General features: G+C 41.4%; 1 protein-coding gene across 1 annotated transcript in view; it reads right to left on the reverse strand.

Moving 5' to 3' along the window:
* ITPRID2 (ITPR interacting domain containing 2) overlaps positions 1-20,220 on the reverse strand; it is a 164,698-nt gene that overhangs the window by 141,968 nt on the left and 2,510 nt on the right. The gene's annotated exons all lie outside the window — the stretch shown is intronic.

Here is a 20,220-nt window from a genome sequence, read left to right on the forward strand (position 1 = left end):
ACACTACACACACAAACTTTAGAGTGCCTTTACATGCCCTAGACACATTGTTGTATGACGTCAGCTGCTTTTCTTCTTGCCAAGCTGAACTTGACCACAAAGCAGTGCTGTTTGCATACACAAATCACATGAATGTTATCGTAGCGGGACATTTGTAAACTCCGGTCTCATATTCAGTGGGGAATTTGGTTACACTCAGAGACATGAGTGTCTGCATAAGAACTACTTAGTAAACCTCTATGCTTAAGTGCGACTTTTTACTTAAAGATGCAGAAAGGAAATAAGTACACAGCACCCAACCAGACAAACCAGAAAAGCTGGAATGTTTCAAAGCAGCTGACACAAAAATTTTCTTATAATGTGACCAAATTCCTGCTTTAATGTGTGCTTAGTGGATGAGAATTGGAAGGCATAATTGGCTCAAGAACTATTAGAAGGCTTCAGGTACATGGTGATCATACAGTATAAAGAGCCTGTGTAATTGTTACCCCGGGACCTGCTCCCACCATACACCGACACCCATCAACCACTTCCCCCGGGCTGACATCAGATGACCTCGGAGACTTGAAGTGGAGATATCTGGATGATGCCGGCGTTCTGTCGAGAAGTGCCCCCCCACCGAATAGTGCCCAGAATGTACTGCGCATGCGCCGTACGGAACAGCACAACAGCTGATTTGCCGATCAGCTGGGCTGACGTAACCTGGGCGCATGCGCACATCGTAGGATGGGAGATACCATTTCACAGGCACAATTTAGACCTATACAAACAGCGGGGGAGACCGTAGTTCTCAGATTGTGCATCACTGCTGCTGGAAGGCGGCTAGTGGCTGTGATGAAGAGCTGGTTTCGTCTGTGCTGCAACCCTCCCATTCACACAGCAAACCCGCCCTGTAACACAGAGAAAACCGGAGCATCAGCACACTGTAAAGCCGCCCCACAACAGCGAGGTACAATGTGAGAACCTCAGTCTCCCCCCGCTGTTTGTTTAGGTTTCAATTGTGGCCCGTGAAACGGTATCTCCCATCGAGATGCCTCCTACGATGTGCGCTTGCGCCCTGGCCATGTCACTCCAGCTGATCGGCAAATCAGCTGAAGTGCAGCTCCATCCTGCGCATGCGTGGGCACTATTCGATGGGGTGCATTCTCGACAGAACACCTGCAGCTACAGAGGTCCCCGGCCATCTCTACCCTCAGAGGTCATGACCTCACTTCCGGCACTGGCAGATGTAAACTGCCTTTTTTTTTTAGCTGGAAAGCCTGAGATCGATTTTTTTTTCTCAGGCTTTTCAGCATAGAGGAGAGATATGGGGACTTAGACCCTACATCTCTCCATAACGAGGACCTGTCATGCTCTATTCCTATTACTAGGGATGTTTACATTCCTTGTAATGGAAATAAAAAAAAAAAACAAACCCTATCCCCTCATGCTCGCATGCAGAAGCAACGCATACATGGCTGCACCCGCAATTGTACACAGCATTCAAACCACACATGTGAGGCATCGCCTTATAGTAAGAATAATTCTAGCACAAGACCCCCTCTGTAACTCTAAACTGGTAACCTGTAAACATTTAGCCTATGAAGATTTTTAAGTACCGCAGTTTGGTGCCATTCCGCAAGCGTGCGCAATTTTAAAGTGTGACATGTTAGGTATCTATTTACTCAGCGTAACATCATCTTTCACATTATATGAAAACATTGGGGTAAATAGTGTTTTGTTTTTAATTCATTAAAAAAGTGTTAAAAAATTGTTGCGCAAGTACCATGCAACATAAATAAAATTGCAATGATCGCCATTTTATTCCCTAGGTAGGGTCTCTACTAGAAAAATATATAATGTTTGGGGGGTCTGAGTAATATTCTAGCAATAAAATCAGGAGTTTTACATGTAGGACAGAAATGTCAGAATTGGCTTGCGTGGTAAATGGTTAAAGGTGAACTGGAAGAGCAGTAAAGCAATGTTACTCAACTCCAGTCCTCAAGTACCCCCAACAGGTCAAGTTTTCAGGCTTTCCATTATTTTGCACAGGTGTTTGATTGTTTCATCTGAAAATCCTGAAAACAGGAGTTGAGAAACATTGGTGTAAAGCACCCACATGCGAGCGGACATATGCTGCAAATGCACATTATATGAGCTCGGAGCTTACGTCAGCCCCTGTACATAATATTTAGCTGCACCCCTTCAAGAAAATGTTGTTTATCAGCAAAATGTTTAAAGATACACAATCGCTTTTAGCAACAGATATTGCTATATGCAATGACGGTAATCAGATCGTTCATATTCGACATATACATTGCTATATGCTATAGTATGCAACGCTTTATTGTGAGCGTAGAACCAACTGGTACCTATGCCTCAGACGCTTACAATCAAATGCTAGGATCCTAAGAATTGGTCATAAACAGCGGGATGTGATCTTCAGAAATAATACAAATAAGAATGAAAATAAAGCTCTTTTTATCCAATGTATGTTAGTAAATGTCCCATTCCTGAATTGGGGTGGTGGAGAGCTTGAATCAAAGTTTAGAGGAATTTCTGACTGCATTAAATGATGGTTACAGCATGGCAGCCGTTACCCGTTGGACCCCCAGCTTGGATGGACAGAAAGGAGGAGATTGGTCCAGATATTCATTTTTATATTTGTTACAAAAAAAAGGGTCCTTCATGACTTGACATTAAGGCCTCATGAACACTGGACGTTTTCGGATGTTTTTACAGCTGCTGTTTTTGGCTACAGTCAATAAACTCCCCATCATGTTATCCTATGTGTCCATGCACACATAGACGGCTATCAGCAGTTTTTGGCTGCGGCGTTTTTTGGCTTTAAAAAAAAAAAAAAAAAAAAAAAAAAAAAAAAAACACAAAACTAGTGGTTTCTGAAAGGCGTTTTTCAGCTGTAAAAATGCTCTAACGTCAAAAAACGCTGATGAATGCCAAAAAATGCCAGTAAAAGCAGCTCACCAGCTTTTTAATGTTTTTGATCTATTGAAATAAAAATTTTTTTTTTTTTTTTTTATTGCAGAAAAAACAACAAAACGCTAAAAAATGCTAAGGCGGAAAAACATAAAAAACTCACTGCAAAGCTACTGGTGTTTTTATAACGTTATTTTAACGTCCAGTGTGCGCGAGGCTTAAATAGCCAACTGACAAACCGTGACGGGGAAAGGAGTTGCCAGCTTTTACCAACTTTTCTCAATCTTTTTAACCTTTGAAATATATTTATGGTCTCAGGGAACTGCTAATAATCACTCTTTACACAGTTCATGTTATATTAGTGTGATGGTCACTGGGAATAATACTGATTGAAGACAAGACATTCATAAGCTGCCCAACACTGAAAAAAACCTGGAACAACCCAAGATCGCTGGACTGTCTGAGGACCATTGTGACCATCCATAGTGAAATTGTTATGTCTTACGACGTCTTATAAACTATTGCCGCTCTCCAATGGACTAGTTATATTTTTGGATTTGTGATGCCTTGAACGGTAGAAAAAAACTGCTGGAACAAGCTGCCTAACTCCAGGAAGAAAGTCCATTTCATTTCACCTTTGGCTGGAGTGAGTCTCCCTCCTGACGCTGAAGCATTGGAAACATCTCCCATTGTGTGCAGCGCTTACGAGTGGACCCAAGTACCGGTATCCATCTGTCCCCGCAGAGGGCTATATCTGCAGGCCTGCATGACCTTGCTATAGGAGGTCCAACGCGTCCGGTAAGGGTACATCTCTAACAACTTTTCGGAACTACTGGTGGTTTGGAAGTGTCCTCTAATCCTCCCACTTTCTCTCTTCACTTTTATGGGATGCACCAAAGGAACTGCTAAATGTGTTTTTTTCTTTTTGTGATTTTGATTCCCATGAACTGATGAATGCGCTTTTTATGCGATTCGGATTTCAACTGGAAACTCATATCCTATTTTTATTTTTTGATTGAAAACTATGCTACACTCTTTATTTGCACTTTCCTTCATGGAGATATATTGTACATGTAACAGGCTTGTTTTTTTTTTTTTTGTTTTTTTTTTTTTACACTGGGGAAGTTAGCCAAGCATCTTCTTGTATTGTAGGAGAAAAACACAAAAGATAGCATATACAGAGCCTCATCTGAAGGTGACCTTTGCTTCATCCATTATCAACAGACATCCAAAGGAGGCATCAGACAAGCAGGCCATGCAAGGTGCTGTACAGTCCATGTATTGTATTGTATTGTATTGTGTTTATATCAACTTGCAGAAAACCACAGAAAAGGACAAGGGGAGGGAGCGAAGTAGGGGGAGTCACAAGTCTGAAGCTTAAATAGTCTAAGTGAATTCTACAGTTAAAGTTGCATAACATTCCTGCGGGGCTTTCTTTCTATAAACTGTTCCCATCCAAAAATCACTAAACCTACTCACAGGAAGAAGAAAAGTTCAAGACAAAGTACACCACACACACGATAAAACAATCAAACTGCATTATAGAGGAAAAACTACCACATGAAAAACGTATAAAAGCTGAGAGATTTGCTGCTTTAAGGAGAAAGTTATCAGGAGTTTAGAACGTAATAGATATTTGAAAGTTTCCGCAGACAGCAAAAATATACAAAGCAGTACACCAATCACATTTCAGCATTTCTCTTTTTTAGACCAGACATAGCAATGGCTAAAATAAACTGGTCATGCCAGGCTATCATTTCTTTTAAAAAGGCTACTTCCCTGGCAGTTATCCAGACCCCAAATTATATAAATCCCCACATTTCACATAACCTTTCCACACAACAAATGTAACCATCAGGTTCTACATCGACTGAGCAACTTGGGTACAATGTGATTATTGTAATGATAAAATTAAGAAAAGCAATAGGAAGTTTTATCTGGGCTCACAACCCCCCCCCCCCCCCCGAATAAAAAGAGAAATTTTAATTAGCACTAAGAAAAATGGAGGACTAGCATTGCCTGATTTTTTTCAAATATTTACAAGCGGCATCACTGACAATAATTATAGACTGGTATCACAATAGGGAAGATAAACAATGGGTTAATTTAGAAGAAGATATTATAGGAGTACAACTCAAATCCCTCCCATGGATAAAACCATGCTTAAGACCGGGAACAAAAAGAAGAATTAACGATCTTTGTAACAGCCACATAAAAAATATGGGATGCAGTATTAAAGAAGGGTAAACTCTCCACTATGATCAGACCTATGACCCCACTGTTCTCCAATCCAGAATTTCCGCCAGCACTGGGAACTACAAGCTATTTAAAATGGATTATATTGGAGAATGCAAGGTTGGTTCAGATTCTAGTGGATGGTAAATTACCAAGAATACAGGATCTAGGACCCAAATATAAAAATAAATGGCTACAGTGCCATCAATTAAACACATTTATTGAAACAAAAACTATCTTTAATAAATAGGCCAATAACCAAATTTGAAAAAATATTAATAAAAACAAAAACTGATTAAAAAGTTAATCTAAAATATATGATTTATTGCTCCCCTATGGATCTCTCAGAGATATGATAGGAATGAAAAAATTGGGAGAAGGAAATAGGAAGCCCAATATCAGAGACAGAATGGGAAAAAGCATTTTTAACAATACATAAAACACCTGTAGCGATTAAGCATCAAGAAAGAAATTATAAAATTATAATGAGATGGTACTGGAGCCCAGTAGCCCTAAATAAAATAAAGGAAATGTAGAGACCTGCTGTATGTATGGGAGGAAGGGGAACACTGGACCATATCTGGTATAGTAGTCATTTGGTGAGGAATTTTTGGAACAAGATATTCGAGATTTATCACAAGGTGTCTGGAGTAGAGATGAATCCAAATATAAATATCTCAATACTAGCTATAATATCAAGCTCAATAAAAGATATTAAAACGGATATTCTTCACCATATGACAAATGCAGCTAGAACATTAATAGCTCGAAAATGGAGAAGTACAAAAAGACGGACGATAACAGAGTGGATATGTGAAATGAACGAAACGTATTATATGGAAAGACAGATAAGGGAAGAAGGATATATAGAAAATCATGTATAATTGTGAAATTTTGTATAAATCGATAAAAAGACATTGAAAACAATGTGATTACTGTCAATGGCAATACTTTACCATCCAGCTCTGATAAACTGAATATGCCTAAAGCCGGCATGGATAGAAATGAGGCATTTCAGCAGGGACTGGACAAATTTTGACCCATGTATGGGCAAGTTGATTGTAACCAAGTTGATCGATCAACTTGGGTACAACCAGCATGTCAAATATTTTTTCATACTGTTACTGCCAGTGATTATAGGCTGGCAATGCTCCCAGTGATGCCCACTGACAGAATACAATAGTGCAGAGGGAGATATTGCCGAGTAATTTTCTTTCCTACCATCTGTGGTGGAAGGAAAAGAAGATGCATCATCTATTGCCAGCTTGAAGAGGAAGTAAAGCTTAGTTTTTTTAGTGTACTATAGCACAATACCAGCAAGTATACTGGAGTGTATCAGATCATTTCACCATCAGCATCTTCCAACTAGTGCCAATCTCCGCTGAAGCACTCAGCTTGTATCAGAGACCATCACTCCCTTTCCTGCATCAACCATGGAAGCCACCATGCTCTAAACTATGTGGGTGATGTATGGTAGTGTACATAGGTGGTGGCTTCCATGGCTGATGAAGTAGAGGGAGTGAAGCTGTGGGATGATTTGATACCCTCCAATATGCCTGCTGATATAGTGCTAATAATGTGCACTAAAATAATGAGTGTGAGCTGGGCGTCTCTTCCGGGTCTTAGTAGCTAGCCTCCTGATGACGTTTCACTGCACATGCAGTAGATTACACACAGCCCTAAAGCCTCCTGGAATTCGTGACACAGGCATCAGGCAGTGGAGGATATCATTCTGGCCCAGATAAAAAAGGTGGAAGTGTTGGTTGTGCTCCGCTTAAAACTAAATTTTCTCCCTCAGAAACAAAATTATGGGTTTTTTTTTTTTTTTTTGCAATTTTCAAAAGAAGCAAAAAAAAAAAAAATAGTATAGTATAGTATATTGAAAGATTAACTTTTTGCCTGGAATTTCTTCATAAAAACAACAGTGTACTTCCTGGTATGTGAGGGAGCCCAAGAACTCCTACAGCCATGAAGCTTGTATATCTATCTATAGAGTGAAATCTACTGTTGCTTCTGGCTGATCATGTTAAAAGATTTGGTGAGGTCACCACCTGTACCGGGACTGGGTCGTTCAGTGCAAGGATCTAAAACTGTACCACCCTGTGTTTATTCTTTGTCCCCTTACTTCACCGTGCCTGGGGCAGCCGTCCCTTCTGCCCACCCTTTGTCCTGGCCCTGGTCACCACTGTGCTACCCACAACAGCTTCTCCTTGCTAGTGGCCTAAGGAAACAAAGTCCTGTGCCTCTACCAAGATGACCGCCTCCAAATAGAGACACCATTACGAACAAAGCATGCCGAGTCAGTAATGAGGAAAGATCAGCTGTCCGCCTTTTTTGGACAGTTTCAAGAGTTCAGCTTCTCTTCAAGGCAGCCTTTCATTTTTAATGGTCTGGTAACTCAACTTAAAGAGGAGTTCCACCCAAAAATGGAACGTCCGCTGTCCGAATTCCTCCCCTCCCCCAGTGTCACATTTGTCACCTTTCATTGGGGAGGGGGAGGGGAGCAGATACATGTATTTGCTCCCACTTCCGGCAAAAGATTGCTGCAGTATCTGCGGCGAACTATGTCATGTCTGGCCCCTCCTGCATCCCCCCCCCCCGCTGTCTTCTGGGAGACACACAGGTCCCAGAAGACAGCAGGGACCACTCAGAATGTGCAGAGCTACTCGCACATGCACAGTAGGGAACCAGGCAGAAGATGCCGGCGCTTCCACTCGGGAGCCAAGGGACAGGTCGTCTTTGGGTGAGGACATCATGGGCGCCCTGGACGGGTAAGTGTCCTTATTTTAAAAGTCAGCAGCTGCAGTATTTGTAGGTGCTGACTTATTTTTTTTCAGAGGAACTTCGCTTTAAAGTGTTACTAAACCCAGGACCCTGCATTGACTATATTTGGTCTCCCACAAGACATGGAAATGCAATTCATTTTAGTAAATATAAACTGCTAAATACCTTTTCTCACTAGCAGTATATAGGAGTCCTTTGACTTCTATCAGTGTCTGGTTGAAGCTTGTAAGAGGAGTTTTCATTCTACTCTGGCTGCAGGAACCCTGACCTTCTATCTGGACGGTGTGGATTGGCCCTGTGCTGATCACATGCACCCTCCTAAGGAAATGCTTTAAGGCATATACACTGATTTTACAGTTGAGGGTTTAGGAACACTTTAATAGCCAAAAACATGATTACTACGTTTTTAAACCACTATAAGCTTTAGTAATAAAGCACTGCTACTGCTGCGTGATATTCATTCTACCATACAGTACAGCAGTTTACAGATGTGAGTGGGCCTCATGAACAGAAAGTTTCCATTTGACAACCTAAATTTACCTTAATATTATATATTTTTTTTCATTTTTACATTGATTCCTCTTGTGCCTGCCAGCACACATTCAGACAAACCTGGGTGGAAGAGCATACTTGCCTGATTTCCTGGCCATTATCAGATGAAGTGTCTATTTTCTATGTGAAGAGGACCAGGGAGCTCTCACTACCAAACTTTTATGGTACAGAAGCTGCCTGACTGCCCGCCCTCACAATTTTCTGCTTTGTTGCTATGACTACTGCACCCGGCTCCTAACTTCTCCGACAAGCCCTTGTGTGTCAGCTCTCCCTACGCTGCTAGATACTCACAACCTACATTGAGTCATTTGACTAGTCGAAACATGTTGCAATCCACTTCCGTACACTTTGCCTCAATTACCTTATTACACCTGGCTACATTAAGACAGTCAGTCCTGTATTTCTGTAGTTGCTCCATGTCACACAAACTACTACACCAGCCTGTTTCTGCTCATGTAAGCACACAAGATTGTCCCGAATAATTACACTGCAATGTACAATGGAATCAAGGGAGAATTGTCAAGAGACAAAATCATCTAAGCAAGGACAAACAAACAGTTCAAATATTTGCCAAATAACACAGGGATAGAACATCTGTAACCTACACAAACTGTCACAACACAAAACAAATGGTGTAATCACTGGTGCTGCAGAATGCCATCTATGTAGCACATTCATGTGGCAATTCTTTCTTGTCAAATTTGTTTATTGAATTTTAACAATTAGTATATATATGTACATATATGATGGCAGCAAAAGAAAAGATTGCATATATGGTAATAATATTGAGTTGTAGTTCCAACATAAACTAAAAGTAGTTTAACTAAAACAATTTTAGCATGGATCCAACTACTCAAAAGATTGTGTCATACATTATATAAGAGAGGATAAACCAATTTAGACCAGGTTAATATAAGATGACCTCAGATAATAATGAAGATTTTTTTTTTTCAAGAGTATAGTTTTTAAATAAATAATAAAAAAAGGAAGTAATTTATTATTGAATCTAAAATCTTATACTACATATTGGAACTATGTACAATTGGTATAATGTTAACCGAGGAAATAAAAGTTCTGCTACCAGAACTATATAAAAAGAGTAAATTGAAAGAGGAGAGAGAGAATAGGGGGGAAAAAAGTAGGAGATAAAAGAAAGAGTAAAATTAGGTAGGAGAAAAAATAGATAGGGAAGAAAGAAATTAGAGGTGGTAGGGGTCCATGGGGTAGTACATGTTAATAAACACATACCATGAATGCAGATAATGGAAGTATAAATCGAGATTAAGGTCTTAGTAGGGAAGCATCAAAATTGTAAGGCAAAAATTAGTCACGCAGGGATTCCATATATTATGTGGCAGTTCTTTCTAATGTTAAAAGGAATGTATATTGGACTTGCGCATATTTTCTATTTATTCTAGAAGAAAAAAAATAATATTCTTTATTTTTTGTCATGTAAACATGAAATATTGCATGTTTGCAGTCTTCCATCTAACCAGTAGATGGAGCGCTAATATCCTTTTAAACATACTCTGCTACTTCAGCTTTTAGCTGTGCTAAAAACAAAAAAACACACCACACATTAGGGCTTATTGAAAATGCATGAATCAGGGTGCTGAATTCAGAGACAGTTAAACTTTACCTTTGGAAGCAGCAGCACTCTTTGCTATGACCACATATAAATTGGTCAAATAGCTGCGGCCAGTTGGTGTGTGGCCAGATATGCAATCCACAGATGTGCTGACTAGTTGCATTCCAATTTGTGTGCGTACAGAGCTGTAAGAGTCCAGAACCAAGCATAACCATTTGCTAAACGGCAGCAACACTGGCCAGTTATTTGTACAGAGCACTAGTCTGCCTGCAACCACAGGTTGTTTGCATTTAACTTTCCCTGCCGGTAAGTGTCCTATTGCCCATGTGAATGCAGCCTTAGAGAACTCAACAGGAGTCATCACAGCAGTGACTCATCCCTTATCAGACAAAGGGAGCTGCAAAGCAGGCAGGTGGTCCTGCAGTACCAACTTCCTGACGCGCGCATGCGTGAAATGCATAGAAGAGAGGCTTGAGACGCACACCCACAGGAGCTCTTTACTTAAGCTGGGCTATCTGAAACGCACGCCATAGAGCGGACGGATCCAATTTCAGACCCCAGAGCTGCAAACGTGCTGATGACTTACTAGGACTGCATTAGATGCAAGTGCAGCACATATCATTTTTAAATAAAGCAGTATTACACCATCACCTGCCTCTTTGTGGCTCATTTGCTGGAGCCATCCTTGCAGAGCCTTTGATAGGAAGAGAAGCCAAATCTTACATTGTGGCGATTATACCTATCAATTGAAGGGAATTCACATTTATCTTATACATGCTTGATGGTCACTTGCTGGTCGAATTTATCTGGTGAGCTCATTTGTTTATCTCACTTTGGGTGGACCACTACTTCTTTGGTTAATGAAGCACTTTATTTCACTGAATCACGGTGTTGGAGTTTATACATTGGACTGTCATTCATATATTTTTTTTCAATTTTTCGTTTTAGCATTTTTTCTATTCAATCTTTTTGATCTCTCACATTTTTGGACATTTATTTTGAATATACACTGATGTTTTGGAATTTTTAATGAAATTATTAATTTATCACTGGATTGATCAGTTAGCGCCCTTTTTTCATTTATTCTATTGTTATTAGTATCACACTAATTCTAGGTGCAGCACTGGTTTATGATTAGTTCATTCGATTACCATGTTGGCACCGTTCCCTTCTTGTTAATCATCAATCCACAGGAGCGCTGACTAATTGCGTTCCAATTTGTGTGCGTCCATAACCGTTTGCTGAACGGAAGCCACACTGGGCATTAATTTGTACAGAGCACTAGTCTGCCTGCACTCACAGTTGTTTGCACATACGTTTCCCTGCTGGTAAGCATCCTATTGCTCATGTGAATGCAGCCTTACAGAACTCAACAGGAGTCATCACAGCAGTGCCTCATTCCTTACCAAAGGGAGCTGCAAAGCAGGTGGTCCCGCAGTACCAACTCTTTAGCTAGTCTTCTGTAAACTTTCATAACATATTAAATGTTTGTAGAACAAAAGATTGTATACATATATTAGTGTTGTGTATCATTTTAAAGCTGCATAGGAAAATAAAAGCCTAAAACTGATGTAAAATCATTACAACTTCACAGCAAAATTGAGGGACCCCCCCATGCCTAAATTCAAATGAGTTTGGTCACCGTGGATGGAAATCTTCCATCCTCCAGACTTTGATCATTGCCTACCTCCTTGAATTTGAGAGGTATTTGCAGTATTTTCAACAAATTTTGGGGTTGATTTACTAAAACTGGAGAATGCAAAATCTGATGCAGATGTGCATGGTAACCAATCTAAGCTTTGACATAAAAACCTGGAAGCCAATTGGTTTCAATGCAGAGCTGCACCAGATTTTGCCTTCTCCAGTTGTAGTAAATCAACCCCTATGCCTAGATCCCTGGCAAGCTACACATCCCATAGCCCATACACATCTCTTTTATCCCCCTTATCAACCAGTCTTTTTCTTAAATTCTCTTACAAGCTTCACATCCCCACATTTCAAATTGCACTTACACCCTCAACCTAGAGCCTCAGTTGTGTCTTCTAGCCTGATCAATTTGGCCACTTTGACAATATCTTGGAATACTATTCCTAAACACTAGCAATGTAACTGCCTGTAAAAAAGTACCCTCTAAGGCAGGGGTGTCAAAGTCTATTCCATCGCAGGCCGCATCAGCATTATGGTTGCTCTCAAAGGTCAGCTGTGTCTGCAAGACTGGATGTCCAGAGCACCCCACTGCCCCCACCATCAGAAGTCAAGAGTCACCCATCCTCCTTTACATCACAGTGCACCCCCTTTACCTTGTGCTGTTGTCAGTAAGAAACTGAGGGCAGAGCTAGAAAGCAGAAAGTGCAGGATCAGGAGGAGGGCTGGAGTCAGCTGCCGGAGATGGCTAAATGCTAAGAACAGGGGAGGCAGAGGCAAGGGGGTGTTGCAGCTGCACAGAGATGTGCAGGATCTGTAGGAGGAGTTCTGTCCTCTCTGCTGCTAACTTCTGAGACGGGGGAAAGAGAGGAGCCTCTCTGTGGCTGCATAGAGAAATGTAGGATCTGGCAGAGGAGTTCTGTCCTCCTCTCTTCTGCTGACTGCAAGGTGGGGATGGAAATGAAGGGGGTGCCACAGCTACAGAAGAGGTGCAAGAGGCCACCTGAATTGGCCTGGTGGGCCAGATTCGGCCCACGGGCCTTGTGTTTGACACATGTGCTCTAAGGGCTTGCGTACACTTGCAGCTGTCATTGCCGTCCCTCTGAAAAGCGTCCCCCAGTGGAGAAAAAAAATAAAACGTTTTTGCTGACCTTTGTTAGTTAGGCTGGCAATATATGATTTTTTTTTTGTTGTTAAATCAGGGGGTTGAACAAAACCTCATCCATTTAAAAAAGGTAGATGAGGGAATCCTCCCGGTGTGCCTTTGTATACTGGGGAGCCTTACCTGGCATCAGAATACACTGATCAATAGCTGGCAGCACTGCTCAACTGGAAAATTTCTATGGGGCAGTTGTACAGAAGTCGTTTAGTAAATCCACTTATGTACAACCACCCTTCCCATATATAGACTGAAATTTGGCCAGTCCCTGCTGAGCTGGACAAACTGCGAACCATGTATGGCTGGCTTTAAATCACCTCCATGCTCTGTTTTATGTCAGGGGTTAGACCTCGATCACTGTTTGCACGCAATACACAATAGCTTTATATTGCTTTTTTTTTTTTTTTTCGTTCCTCTTCCCCATTTAGAAAGAAGCTGGTACTATTTTTATTAAACAAACACTGAAATATATTGCATCAGATCACAAACCTATAACTTCAGTAATTAAAGGCATAACCATTACACCAATTTCCAGGGGTGACAGTGGGTCAAACATCATCTACCTACATAATTTATGAAAGCATATAAAGCGTTTGACAAATCATTTTGGATAAAACTATCCAGCATAAACAATTCTGGAACTGCTTCCACACTACTAAGAGCACCTGGCATGCATCAATGTGAGTTATGTACTGGATTCATACAGAGCACACTAATGCATCTGCTTTAGGCTAGAGAGCCAGGAGCCCTGAGGTCCCGGGACACTGACAGCTTATCCCCTGTGCATCCAATCCCAGCATTTTCCTATACTGAGGAGGCACAGGTGCAGAGTCCAACCCCGCTGCTTGCAGCCTGGCAAATTCTATGACAACGACAGGCTGAAATACACTGCAGCTGGATACTGTACTGAGTGGTATTTGTGTTCAGGTTTGTACGCATCCAAAGACATGTGCCCAGAATATAGGTATTCTGTGTCCCAAGTATACATCCCTGAATGTATAGGGTCCTAATGGTGGGGCTGGCAGCTGTACCTGTGCCTCCTGAGCGCACAAAGAGCCATGATTGGTCTAAATGCCCAGAGCTTGAGATGATTTGGTTAAACTTTAAAATTAGCATCCTGAACTATTGGTAAGAAAAATAAACTACTCCTTGAGCAAATACCCACAGACAACAGAACTGAATCCCCAGCTACTGAGAAACAAATATACCAGCACATGGACATAAAATAGTTGATTTTTCATGCAACACCATTGGGATTTGCAGTATGTGCCTGCATTATAACCCATGTAGATGGACATTGGGGGTTATTTACGAAAGGCAAATCCACTTTGCACTACAAGTGCAAAGTGCACTTGAAATTGCACTTGGAGGTGCAGTCGCTGTAGATCCGAGGGGGACATGCAAGGAAAATAAAAAAAAAAAAAAAAAAACAGCATTTTTGTTTGCACATGATTGGATGAAAAAATCCCCTCATTTCAGATCTACCCCTCAGATTTACAGCGACTGCACTTCCAAGTGCACTTTCAGTGCAATTTCAAGTGCACTTTGCACTTGTAGTGCAAAGTGGATTTACCTTTCGTGAATAACCCCCATTGTTTTCCTGTGTTTGAAGCCCACTTCTGCACATTCCAGCTCACTTCAATGGTGTAGTGTGGGTGACCATTCTGAAGCCGAGATTGACATGCACTGCGTATTCTTGGACCAAGCACATCTTCTTGCAATGCATTTCCATTGCAAGCAAAACTGGTCAAACACACCCATTTATGTTCAAACTCATGCATGTAAGCATTGCTGTGTTAAAAAGAAAAATTAAAAAAAAAAAAAAAAAGAAAAAAGGAGTTTTGGACAACAAAAGCGCCTTTAATCCCCTCTATTCTAATGTCAAACAATCATTGGAAAAACCTAAAAAAAAAAAAAAAAAAAAAAAAAAAAAAAATCAAGAGTTTTCAATTCGGTCATGATTGTGGATGCTTGATCGCTCCATGCACTATAAACCGGGTTGAAAACTTTGGATTTCCAAATCATGTTTGCCCTTAAATTTGACCCATCAAAATGGGTCAAAAGCAAATCGATCTAGAACTAAACAAGATTGCCTAGGTTTGATTGTAGGATTGAAACCGTCTATTGATCCAACAGTGATACATATAAGACCAAAATGCTGATAATTATCACTAGATTTGATCAAGCAGAGGGTGATACCCTTTGTTTGCTAACTTAGGGGGTTATTTACTAAAACTGCATGGTGCAAAATCTGATGCAGCTCTGCATAGTAACCAATCAGCTTCCAGATTTTATTCTCAAAGCTTAAAATTGAACAAGCTGAAGTCAGAAGCGGATTGGCTACCATGCACAGCTGCACCAGATTCTGAGTGTACTAGATTTAGTAAATCTTCCCCTGTAAGGGTCCTTTCATACGGATGGTCCGCCCGGCGGACTGTGCTTTGCACAGCAGGGAATCGCTCCGCCGATCCCCGCTGAGCAGGCGGATGACAGGTCCGTCTACAATCACTGTGCAGAGACGGACATGTCAGAGCCCCTCTCTCCTCTTTGGAGGAAAACAGTGACTGCCTGTCTGTTTTCACCTGATCCCATCCGAACTGCCAGACGGATGGAAAGTAGGGTCACCATCCATCTGGATTTCACAGACAGGATCGGATAACAGAGGGTGTCTGCGGACATGTCCACCTGCTCCATAGGAGTGAATGAAGGCTCTGTTTATGTGGATCTGATCAGAAAGCCTGCGTGAAAGGGGTCTAAGCAGAACTAAACTCCCAAAAATACTAATCGCTAGAAGGCAGAGATCAGGCGGTTAAATTCCTTACTGGCTGCTGTCAAGCTCTCTCAGGCTACTTCAAGGTGCTTCTTGATTCACTCGTATGCACACAGGAGTCAGTCATTCCGACACCACCAGAGATTGTCAGGAATACATGCTGGAGCTGCACATGTGGAGCTCAGTGTATACTCAATAGAAGACTGAAAGCAGGTAGGCAAGTGTATGACACTGCAGAAGGGACATAGCATACCTCTTCTGCAATAAAAAGCTGCCTGCTCATAAGTCAGGTTTAGTTCTGCTTTAGGGCACTTTTACAATGGGGCGGGCGTCGGCGGTAAAGCGTCGCTATTTTTAGCGGCGCTTTACCGTTGTTTTTGCTGCATTTTTTGGCCGCTAGCAGGGCGCTTTTAACCCCTACTAACAGCCGAAAAAAGGGTTAAACAGGCCCGCAAAGCGCCGCTGCCCATTGATTACCGCTCCTACAGCGCCTCAAAGATGCTGCTTGCAGGACTTACAGTTACAAGCAGCAGCAATGAAATAGAATATTTAAAAAAAGACATTGCATTTATGGCCATTTCCAAAGGACTGTCATCAGAGGTGAGAGCGGTGCCTGGAATCCCGATCTGAGAGTTAAGCCGGCCATACATGCTTTGAATCTCGGCCAGTCCCATGTATGGGTAGGCCAATTGTAGCATAGTTGATCAATCGACTAACATTTTTCAAGTGATTATTGCCAGTGGCTATAGTCGCCAGCAATAATCAGTGTTCTCCTGGCCTGGACGGCTCCCCTCCATCGGAAAAACACCACAGCTCTGTGGGAGGGATCCCTCCCATCAACACTGACTGTGTTGATGGGGTAATCTAGTGATTTTCTTTCTTGCAACCTGTGGTTGCAGGAAAGAAAATTACACCATCTATGGCCTGCCTAAGTTACCCCAATGACACCTCTAAACTCTGATCTCTTACAATAGCCTTTACCTATAAGGTTGGGTTCACACTATTGCAAATTGGCTGCGGTCACAATCTCCTCACCTAATTTGCCGGGAGGGCGTCCATAGACGTCCTCCCATGCTTGAGCGGCCTGCGCACCCCCTGCAGGGCACACGGTGCGCTATGTGATCAGTGAGTCTATGAGACTCAGCTGATCACAGATCGGAGTAAAGGATCAATCCCGACCCCTTACCACGTGATCAGCTGTCAGCCAATGACAGCTGATCAGGTGACGTAAACAGAGCCGGTAATCGGCTATTTTTTTTCTACTCACGCTGGTAGCATGAGGGGAAAAAAAAAAGCCGATCACCGGAGGCTGTGAGAGGGACATCAGTCCAGATCGTGGAGAGCCTCTGCAGAGGCTTCTGTGCCCACCAGCGCCACCCACCAGTGCCCACAATGGTTACATTTATAGGTGACAATCAGTGCCTCATCACCAGTGCTGCCTATCAATACCACCTACCAGTGCCCATCAGTGCAGCCTCATCAGCGAATATCAATGAAGGAGAAAAATTACCCGTTTGCAAAATTTTATATCAAACATGTTTTTTTTTTAATTTTCTTATTTTGTTTGTTTGTTTAGCAAAAAATAAAAACCCAAGTGGTGATTAAATACCACCAAAAGTAAGCTCTATTTGTGTGAAAAAAAAATGATTTCATTTGAGTACAGTGTAGCCTGACCACTCAACTGTCATTCAAAGTGTGACAGCGCTGAAATGTAAAAACTGGTAGCAAGTGGTTAAGTAATTCTAGGTGATTGTTTCTCCCGGTAATCCAGTGTGGAAACATGTGGATTTTCGAACCATTTCAAATGTGCTGAAATTTCAGCTGCCGAAAATAGGGTTTTCAGCGATGTGCCAAAAAAAAAAAAAAAAAGATTTTGACATGATTTTACCATTTGCTTATGGTGTGCTTTTTATAGGTCCTGTAACTCAAGAAATGCATCAAAACTACAACGGGTGCATTTTTGATGCGTTCTTGCTGCGCTTCACTGGGGAGGTGCAATTTTGGTGTGGTTTGCCAAATATGCACCAAAAATGCAGCAAGCAGGATTTATAACACCAAAAGGTGCCGATAATGGCCAACAAATTCATATTAATCTAAATTCCTATTAAATTGAAAAGTCGATTACAATACAATTATTTACAAAAAGATATATATTTTTTTCTTTTAAATGTCAATTTCAGTTTCAGCCAAGAGCATCCTGAATTTTCGGTACCAAAATTTTATTTCGGTGCATCACTAAATTTCAGAAATGTATGAAGTCTTACAAAAAGGAACCGATGTTATCCCAAAACTTGAATCTTGTATAAATCAGTTTATACAATTCCAGCTAAATCGGCTTGAAAGTCCTCCCATGGATTGCCCTGTCAGAACCTCCCAGATTGACTATTGTTGAACGAGATGGGCGGAAAATTCTCAGCCGAACAGTCGGATACAGTCACTGTTTGGTGCCATCTGTCAGAATACAATACTGGCAATGGGAGATTTGTGCATTCCTGCTGTATAGCGTGGATGGAGGAATCTGCAGGATTTCTTTCATTCAACCCACAGGCTGAGCACAGGTAATCTATGTGTGTATAGGCAGCTTTGATCCTAGATTCAACCACAATACTGATTCATCGCATATTGAAATGAATACATGCAGGATCATGTAGTGATACGTATTCTACAAGCACTACATGTCACCATGATAGTGAACCAGACTGTTCAATGGATGATGTGATTGTAATAACATTCAACAATTTCTGGATTCAACCACAATATTTACAATGGGGCTGATACATATAAAACCATGTAGTGATTGGTATTCAACAATTTCTAGATTTGGCCAGAATATTAAACAACAACTGTGATATGTATTAAATCAAGCAGTGAGAACGATTCAACAATCCCTGAATTCCACCACAACATTGAACAATGAGATTGATACATAGAAAAAGATCAGTTGGTAAAAAGCATTTAACAATCTATGGATTTGACCAGAATACTGAACCAAACTGATCACTGGACAGTGACGGCGATATGCGTAATGGTGGGCAAACATCTAATCAAATGATTGTTCACAGAATTAGAAAAAAAAATAAAAAAAACACACACACACACACACACACACACACACCCCTCAACAACATACTGTGCCATCTATCAATTTTAGGCAAAACTGATTGCATCAAAACTTTTGACAGGTATGGGAGGAAAGTAGATCTTTTTTGCTCTACCGATTGTATTTTGATCTTTGACATTAAAAACAATTGACTGTATGATCTTATATAATAATAATTTTACACATGGCCAGCATAAGATCAGGTAGTGATAAATATTCAACAGCCTCTGGATTTGACTATAGCATTGATCTAGTATGTTCCCTGATCAATGGCTCACATGTTAGATCAGGTAGTGATAGGTAATCAATCTCTGGACTCAACCATAACACTGAATGGATCGGTTCATTCTACAGCAAGATCGATATGTGTAAGATCAGGTATTTATGGGTATTTAATGATCTCTAGATTTAACCACAGTATTGAACCAGATTGTTCACTGATCAATGAATCATGTAGAAGAAGATCTGGTAGTGACAGGTATGTAAACGGGCACCATAAGATCTGGTAGTGACAGGTATGTAGACGGGCACCATAAGATCTGGTAGTGACAAGTATGTAGACGGGCACCATAAGATCTGGTAGTGACAGGTATGTAGACGGGCACCATAAGATCTGGTAGTGACAGGTATGTAGACGGGCACCATAAGATCTGGTAGTGACAGGTATGTAGACGGGCACCATAAGATCTGGTAGTGACAGGTATGTAGACGGGCACCATAAGATCTGGTCACAACAGGTATGTAGACGGGCACCATAAGATCTGGTCGCGACAGTTATGTGGACGGCCACCATAAAATCTGGTCGTGACAGGTATGTGGGCGAGCACCATAAGATCTGGTTGCAACAGTTATGTGGACGGGCACCATAAGATCTGGTCGCGACAGGTATGTGGATGGGCACCATAAGATCTGGTCGCGACAGGTATGTGGACGGGCACCATAAGATCTGGTCGTGATAGGTATTCAACGAACTCTGGACTCAACCATAACCTTGAATGGATCGGTTCTTTGAACATTGATGTTGATATGTGTAAGATCAGGTGGTGATAGGCAGCCAACGATCTCTACATTTGGCCGTGATATTGAACAAGACTGGTTAATAATCAATGCATCATGTGTAAGGCAGCCCATACATTTGTCTTTTTCTTTTCCCATTCAAGCTGCGGTTTGAACAAAAAATAAATAAAAATGGCCCAATCCCCCCCCATGCACACTCTTGTGGATGGGAGAATCTTTCCTGTTGAGTTATTGTATTCTGACAAAGAAAAGACTCCCTGCTGTCAGAATAAACTGATCAATGTGGCCGGCTATAGTTAGTGGAAACAGGTGATTGGGAAAAACCCAACAGGCTAGTTGTACAGAAGTTTGTCTTCTATACAACCTACCTGCCCACATATGGATCAAAATTTGCCCGGTCCCTGCTAAACAGGACCAATTTTGATCCATCTATGGCCATGTTAGATAGGGTATGT

The sequence above is a fragment of the Aquarana catesbeiana genome, linkage group LG06 (genome assembly GCF_042186555.1).
Source record: "Aquarana catesbeiana isolate 2022-GZ linkage group LG06, ASM4218655v1, whole genome shotgun sequence".
Taxonomy (NCBI): domain Eukaryota; kingdom Metazoa; phylum Chordata; class Amphibia; order Anura; family Ranidae; genus Aquarana; species Aquarana catesbeiana.